This window comes from Mercenaria mercenaria, chromosome 4 (assembly GCF_021730395.1).
Source record: "Mercenaria mercenaria strain notata chromosome 4, MADL_Memer_1, whole genome shotgun sequence".
Classification (NCBI taxonomy): domain Eukaryota; kingdom Metazoa; phylum Mollusca; class Bivalvia; order Venerida; family Veneridae; genus Mercenaria; species Mercenaria mercenaria.
The window spans coordinates 85,953,405-85,961,223 of NC_069364.1; positions in this window are offsets into that span (position 1 = coordinate 85,953,405).

Consider the following 7,819-nt stretch of genomic DNA (forward strand, 5'->3'; position numbering starts at 1 on the left):
TTTAGATATAGCTACTGTTATAATGACCCTTTTATTGTATACCACGACTTTTTTGTTTGTTAATTGTTTTGTTATCGAAATGTTCAACGTTTTAGCAGTATATCGATGTTAAAATAGTACTGAGTCTAGTTTTTGTGTGTGCTATTTATAGTACTTTTTCAGGTCATACATATTAAATGAAAGTAATCCGGCAACATGCAATTCAAAAGGAACAATACGGATTCTTTTCTGCCTGTTCGTATTTACTTGTAATATACAAGCCGTAATTTTTTTGTACAGAATTTATATAGGTATATTATAAAAGTCCCTTTCAGTAAATTTCAATTCCTTTTGAAAATTCCGGTGAAAAATTCTACTCTATATATTTACTTGACATACCGTCAATACATCTAAATTGTGATAAACGATCACCGCCAATTTAAATAATTTTATTATATCAATTTCAGTTCCAAAACTTATTGTAGTTTATGCAGCATTTAATTTTGGAATAATACTATTGTTAGTTATTGGCTAACACAAATTTAAAAGCCGGTGAATCTTTCGTAGTGAAAATGCCGTAACAGACAAAATCATTTACTAGGGTGCGCAATGAATAACAATTTGGGGACCTGCCAAGATTTTTGATAATATAAACAGTGTCTATAGAAGAGTGATAACAACTATTTGTTCAGCAAATTTTACAGAAATCCAGATCCGCTCGTATCTCAATTTATTATAGAACTATCGATTGTATATAGAAATAACTGACGTCATATTTGTGCAAAAAGTTAAAGCGATTACCAACAGTAGCGGCGTTTTCATGACATGTGGCGATAACTGGCCGATATAAAAGTTGTTTATTTATTTGAAATTGTTGATTTTGGATCGAGCAAAAGCCAATTAATAATTTGGATGTATAAATTATGCTAAATGGTCATTAGCAAACATTTATCAAGTCACAGTACAAACAAGTGAATGACGTATTGCCAAGCAGTACAAAGTCCCCTACTGGAAGGCACCTTATTTACAAAAACCTACAGTTGTTAATTATATACAATATGAGTCCATACAAAACATTTTACGAGGTAGAGATAGGTCAAAATAAACCTAAAAATTTGGATGTAACATGCATGTCGTACCACAGAAAAGTGGTAAGTTATTTATAGTAACAACAAAGGCAAGTTAATCCTAAAAGAATCTATATAATAGAAGTCCGCACAAAACTCTTTACCAGGTAGAGATAGGTCAAATTACACATAAAAATTGAATGTAACATGCACGTTGTACCACAGGAAAGTGGTCTCGATTTTCTCTACGGCCAGTAATAAAAAAGTTAAATATAAGCTTTTCATAGTAACAAAGGGAAGTAATTCTAAAAACAAGGGTGTCTCATGGTGGTTGCCATTTGTGCCAAGCTACATCAAAAGTCCTCCATGCATGAAGAAGAAATGCTCCAGACAAAGTCATTCTTGAATTTTACATTTGACCTCTAGGGGGCCTTGACCTAAGACCTAGGGACCTGGTTCTTGCGCAAGACGATTCGTCTCATGATGGTGAACAGTTGTGTTCCCTCCATGCATGAAAAAGAAATGCTCCGGAGAATTCATTCTTGTATCTGACCTTTGGCCTCTAAGCGTGACCTTAACCTTAGACCTAGGGACCTGGTTCTTGCGCATTACACACCGACTCATGGTGGTGACCTTTAAGCTAGGGTTCTGGGTGTTGCGCATGACACGTCGTCTCATCATGGGGAACATTTAAGTCAAGTAATAGTATAATCCCTTGATAAATGACAGAGTTCAGGACCGGACAGGAAAAAAATATTGATCTTTGACCTCCAATTGTGACCTAGACCTTTGAGCTAGGGGTCCGAGTTTTGCGCACGACACGTCGTCCCGTCATGGGGAACATTTGTGCCAAGTAATATTAAAGTCCCTTCATGGATGATAGAGTTATGGACAGGACACTAAAAAAGCCCTGTTGACCTTTGACCTCCAATTGTGACATTGATCTTTGAGCCAGAGGTCCGGATTTTGCGCATGGCACGTCATCTCATCATGGGGAACATTTGTAATATTAAAATCCCATTCCTATAGCCCCCGAAACTGGCTTTCAACCGGTAGGGGATTAATAAAATGACTTAAAAATCTTTAATTCTTTAAAGAAGCGTTTTGTTTTCGTCCTCGTATTATTTTTATTGCCTGGAAATGCATTAAAACAAAATATACTTATGTCTGTTTTCGAAGATCACGAAAACGCGAAAAGGCCATGACACTGAAATATTAATGAAAGGAAACAGAGTGAAATCATGAGTTTAATCTTGTTTTATTCGATCTTTCACTATAACGATTTTTCACATGGTTATGCAATCTTCTTTTTTAGAATATTTATTTGGCCGGAATAGATCAATGCAGCAATCTACATGGGTACACTGAATAAGTTATAATGGCAACAAATAGTCTGGCAAAAAGTAGAAGGAAAAAGTTATTTAAACTGAGATAACAACGCATTTTGTCAAGAGTTTTGCTAAATGTTCATATCGGCGTCAGCAAAAATAATTCCGACGTCATGTGACCAAATTACAAGTAAGTGACGCCATTAGTTGTTTAACCGTATTTGTTTCATGTACACAAGTGGTCAAACGCATAATTTCAAATGGCGCCGTGGCGCATCGAAGTCATCAGATTGTGTGTAGAATACGGAATAGCTCTCCCCTATACTATTGAAAAAGACGAAGCATCAGATTGCTTTCAGGACACTAACCTATAAATAGCATCGCAAATAATCTACGGAACATTCAAAAATCGCACCCCAAGGACGACTGAAATGCTGCGATGCTATTTATATGCAACAGACATCGTAAATGCCGGCAGTTGTCACACGTGAGAAGTACCTGAAATTACAGGATGCTGCAACTGTACATTGTATAGCGACTATATAGTAACGATTTATAGATATCTTGTGCTAATTCAGCTATAGTTTAAACATATTTTATTTCAAACATATGTGCATACTACAATTTACAATATTGTTATCATACATGCTGAAAAAGGATTAGATTCGAAAGCTAAGCTTATAAAGGTCTTCTCCTAATTCAGCTATAGGTTCCTCGGCCACCGAAATGTAGAGGAGTAATTTGAGAAAAAATGTACATTACGCTACATGAGGTTGAAAATAATGACGTGACGACGTTCGCGGGTCGCCGTTTCATGCTTCGGTTTTAACTTCGTTTAGAATCATACTATCAATTGTTTATTTCCTATTGATGTTTTCAAAATGCAAATTCAAAGGTTGAAGAATAGTTTAACGTTCAACACAGTCTCTTGCAAATGCTAACTTACACTGTAAAAACTGGTGTTCTGAAATTAAACACTTTTTAAAACACATTTCTGTTACACTTTTAAAACATGTTACCAGCTTAAACATGTTAGGTGTTTTGGTGTAAAACACTAGTGTTTCCATAGGAAAACGCTAGTGTTACCCTATTAAACACCAATAAAACGCGTCACACATTTTATTTCAAAACACGTAACACGTTTTATTTCAAAACACTTCTTTGCGGCACTTTTAAAACACCATACACCTTCCGAAAACACCTCATGTGTTTTAATTCAAAACATGGAACGTTTTCATTCAGATTCAAATTATTTAAACGTATTGACGACTAACCCTGAAAAGTTAGATCTACATTGTCTCCAATGTAAACAGTGCTTGGAATAATTTTAAATCAATTTTTGTCTCTACTTTAGATACCATTGCTCCTCTAAAATCTGTTCGCATAAAACAAAGAACTGAAGAATGGGTTGACTCTGAAGTTCTAGAATGTATTAAGGCTAGGGATAAGGCTTTTTATAATTTCAAGAATGTCAAATCTGAAGAAAACTTTAATCTTTTCAAGTCCTCGAGAAACAAGGCTAATACTGTTATTATGAATGCAAAAAAGAACTTCTTTAAATCTTCTCTTGAAAACAATAAAAATGACTCTAAGTCTTTATGGAAAAGCCTAAAAGATCTAGGTTTACCAAGTAAGAATAATCAGTGCTCAAGTAATATTGGTCTGACCATTGATGGTAACATTTGTTTTGATAAACTTAAGGTGGCAGAAAAATTTAACTCATTTTACACCTCTGTTGCAGATAAACTTGTGAGCAAATTACCAAACTGTGTTAATAATTTTGGTATGAATTTTGTTTTTAATTTTTATTCTTCTAAAGGTGTAAAGCCTGATAGTTTTTCATTTTCAGTTGTTTCTGAAAATAAGGTTTTGAAATACCTAAACAATCTTTGTCCAAATAAGGCGACAGGTTTAGACGGGATTCCCTCACGTTTTGTTAAAGACTCGGCCTCTATTATTGCTGGTCCACTTTCACATGTTATAAACTTGTCAATTATACAAGGTACTGTCCCTGATGAACTTAAGTCTGCTCGTGTAGTGCCTTTGTACAAAAAGAATGATAAGACGGATGTTGGGAATTATCGTCCAGTTTCTATCCTTAGTATTGTATCTAAGATCTTTGAGCGAGTCATTTATGATCAGTTAGAACAGTACCTTGTGCAAAATAGTCTTTTGTATGAATATCAGTCAGGTTTTAGACATGGGTTTTCAACTGATACATGCCTTATTCACCTCACAGATTATATTCGTTTTCAGATGGATAAAGGTCATCTTGTGGGTATGGTTCTTTTAGATCTACAAAAGGCATTTGATACCGTCAACCACTCAATTCTTTTAATGAAACTAAGAGCATTGGGTCTCACAGAGTCCTCTATCAGATGGTTTTCTTCGTATTTGTCTGATAGACGCCAATTGGTTGAAATATCATGTACTTTGTCTTCTTCTGCCAATATAACATGTGGTGTGCCCCAGGGATCTATATTAGGGCCTCTGCTTTTTCTTATTTATGTGAATGACATGTCAGCTGTTGTAAAAAACAAGCTGCTTCTCTATGCTGATGACTCAGCAATTCTTGTGTCTGCCAAAAACAAGTGTGATATTGAAAATCTCTTAAGTCAGGATCTGAATATTGTCAGTCAATGGCTTGTATGTAATAAACTATCTCTTCACCTTGGTAAGACAGAATCTATTTTATTTGGGTCAGTACAAAGGTTAAAAAAACATGGTAATCTTGATATAAATTGCAATGGTCAAACTATTGAATCCAAATCTTCAGTTAAATATCTTGGTGCAACCATTGATCAAAGTTTGTCATTTGAGTCAGTGGCTAGGTCTGTTATTAAGAAATCCAATGCTCGGTTAAAATTCCTCTACCGTAAAAGTGAATTCCTCACTTTGCACACAAAAAAGCTCTTAGTTACATCACTTGTACAATGTCATTTCGACTATGCCTCTTCTACTTGGTTTAATAGTTTAACACAGGAATTAAAACACAAGTTACAGGTCACACAAAATAAACTTATACGTTTTGTGTTGAATTTAAATCCCATGTCACACATTGGAATTGAGCATTTTTCACGTCTTAACTGGTTACCAGTTTCAAGTAGAGTTAATCAAATAACTCTCTGTCATGTTTATAAAATAAATTCTAATATTGCTCCTTCATATTTAAGTGAACACTTTACCCCTATCAATACTGTTCATGATTATCCCACAAGGTTCAGAGCAAAGGCAAATGCCTCCCTTGATGGTACAGGTTTTTCAATGTCAGATAGTAAGAGATATGCTCTCCCAGTGGTCAAAGGTTTTGGGAAAAAAAACATTTGCTTATAATGGTTGTTGTTTATGGAACAGTCTGCCACAAAATGTTAGGGATGCCACAGCCATGTATTCATTTAAACGTAAGGTTAAGGAACATTTTTTAAGCTTAATATGACTTTTAGTTAGATTGCATTATAGATAGATTTTTGCATTGTGTTTTTTTACTAGTCAATCATTTTTTATACTAGTCAATCATTTTTAAGTATAGGATTTTTATACAAACTTATCTTCGGGTATTTTTCTGTGATTATTTTTTTACTGTGATAAATTATTCTTCCTATGTCATACAATACTATATCTTAAGGACCACAATGGAAATAAGAGTTTATTTTAACTCTTTTTTGTGTAATCCTTAACATATAATGTTGATTGGCATGGCTATATTAATTCATACATGTTTGTTTATTGTTTGATTGTATGTTTTAATTATAAGTCGCCATGTAAATTGTACATTTTATGTTGAAATAAATCTATCTATCTATCTATCTCCGAACACGACACAACAATGGATATACCGTTAAATATGAAGCACATTATAGAAGAAACTATACATGCGATGAGATTTTCCAAAATATAATGAGCACTGCACTCGTCGTTCATGAACCGCCAAAAATGTGAATCTCTGAATCAAAATCAACCGCTTACCTACAGTAAATTATCGCATAGATACTTAAACTTTATATTATATTTATGAAATATTTTATATAGGAAAAATAGTTTATAGCATTATTCACCACTTTCTTGTAACTAAACTTTCTATGACGTCAAAACATTTTAGAGATTATTTGGTGTACCCGATTTGCACACTACACTCACACCAGTAAAACAGTTGGCGTTTAAGTGTTTTGCACTTCCTCGAAAATCAGCTTGAAAATTTGTTTTTTTCTGATTGTTTTGGTGTTTTGTTTCGTTTATGACAGTTTCAATCTGCTGCCTATCATACTACGACATTTCAATAACACCAATGATTTATGAAAAGAAAACGAACCGTTTTCAATTAAAACACTACCGTTTTACGTTCAGCGACTAAACAGATGTAAAACACATAGTGTTTTGAGTAGAACAGATGTGTTTAGATTAAAAACGGAGATGTTATGTTTTCGAACACCGACAAAACGTGTTACACGTTCCCATTTTTTACAGTGTAGCTTTGTAAAAAAGTTTGTATGGGGTCCGTTGTCGATTTAATATCGTGAAAATAGGTACTTAAACATGTTTTTAACATTTAGAAAGTTCGTTCAAATGTAATTTTAAAATGAGCATTTTACCAGAAATATTTATCGACGCATGGCAGACGGTTGCTCCGCTTTACATGTATAATCAGCACGAAAATAGTATATCGGATCCTATATCTGATAAGAAATTATTATTTCTTACACTAATTAATTTATGGTGAATCATGAAATAAATTCTACTAATTTAGACATCAATCTCTAAATCTCATTCATGCGAGATTACGAGTTGAGAAAAGAATCTATTCTATCCGCATAAAGCTGAGCAAATGGTATCATTTTTCACATTCTTGATAAACGACTGGCGATCAGAGTCATGATATTTCGCACCGGAGGCGGACGCTCCAGACAAGATGACTTCACTGAAAGTGGAATCGTGTGCAATTATAGCTCAGTGGAAGAGCGTTCGTCTCTGGATCGCGAGTTTCGGAGTTTGAGCCCCACCGGAGAGACAGAGAGACAGACAGACAGACAGACAAAGTAACAGAGAGGTCACAGTTAGGCAGAGTAGCTAGTCCAGTGAAGAGACTTTATTTCTGAAAGACATATCTTCAGATGACGATAAAGTATTGCAGCTGGTCCGACGCAGAATTTATTCTTGAGACAGTGTCTTTTTATTACAATTAAGCACAGGTGCAGATCCGATGCAAATAACTCATTTCTTGGCGGAACCTTTTAATCAAGTGCAGTAACAAACTCTTAATAAAGTAATAAATACTAGAAAAGATGTTATAAAACCCTCACCAGTTGCAGCGTTCAGATTTACGGAGTACGGAGATTTAGTAAAAGTCCTATCTGTTTTTCCGAATGTCCTGGATGTAGAAATTATAGTTTCGTGTTCACATTCTGAACAGTTAATTTAACCAATGAACAAGGTCAACAAGTTTTTTTT